Below are 1,210 nucleotides of genomic sequence, written 5' to 3' on the forward strand. Positions count from 1 at the left end.
AGATGATAGGGTGGTGAAGGCCTACGGTGGGGGGTGGGGGTTGGTTAGGAAAGGTCAATGGGGGAAAAAGAGGACTTATGTAATATTTTCAACAATAAAGATTTTTTTAAAAGTGCTTTAATAAAAGCCTTCTGGCCCTAAGCAGTTTGGCTCACTGGATAGAGCATCAGCCTGCAGACTGAAGGGTCCCAGGTTCAATTCCGGTCAAGGGCATGTACCTTGGTTGCGGGCACATCCCCAGTAGGGGGTGTGCAGGAGGCAGCTGATCGGTTTCTCTCATCGATGTTTCTAACTCTCTATCCCTCTCCCTTCCTCTCTGTAAAAATATCAATAAAATATATTTAAAAAAATAAATAAAAGTCTTCTGAAAACAATTACAAGTGCTTTGGTGTGGGGATCAGAAGACCTTTAACCTTAGGAACTAATAAGTTTCATGACCTTACTTAGCCTCTCTGAGTCCTAATTTCTTTATCTATAAAAGGACAGCTATGGACTAATAAAAGACACTTGATTCTTAGCTAGATTCTCATCTTGCTGGAATGATTCCTATCACAAATCTAGGAAATGGGCTGAATTTCCTTGCTAGGCTATTTAAATGGCTGGCAATAATGCTCTTCCTCTTAAAGCACTAATTCCTTCACATCTCATCATTTTAGCAACACTCTGAGATAGAAAAATTTAAAATGTCCTTTTGTTTAACATTTTATGTCAAACACAGATTTACACTCAAAGGTCAAACACATTTACATTATTTGAACTTTGATGTTTTGCAAAGAGTATTATATGATTTCTTTACAACTGCCCTTTACATTCAGATAAGGTATGGGTTCAGCTATCAGAGTCTCTCATTTTTTTTTTCTTTTATCACAGGACAAACAGAATGAGTAATGGCAATCTTATCTTTAAAGCCTCTTTGGCTGGTATGTTTGGGATGTTGATCAACCAACATTCACTGAGGAATACAAAGCTGGGAATACAGAGTTCCATCTGGCCATTAGACTAGTTTTCCACTTGGAAATCTTAGACACTAATGGAGGACAACACCACCTCCAAAGATAATTTCATGAAAATGTGCTGTATGTTAGGATAGTGGCACACAAGTGAGCCAGAAGTGCCCATAAGAATATATTCAGACCAATCCAGAGCTCCAGGGAACGCTTCCTGGAGGACAGGACATTTGAAATGTGTCCCAAAGGATGAGCAAGAAAGC

This window comes from Myotis davidii, unplaced genomic scaffold, assembly GCF_000327345.1.
Source record: "Myotis davidii unplaced genomic scaffold, ASM32734v1 scaffold1673, whole genome shotgun sequence".
Classification (NCBI taxonomy): domain Eukaryota; kingdom Metazoa; phylum Chordata; class Mammalia; order Chiroptera; family Vespertilionidae; genus Myotis; species Myotis davidii.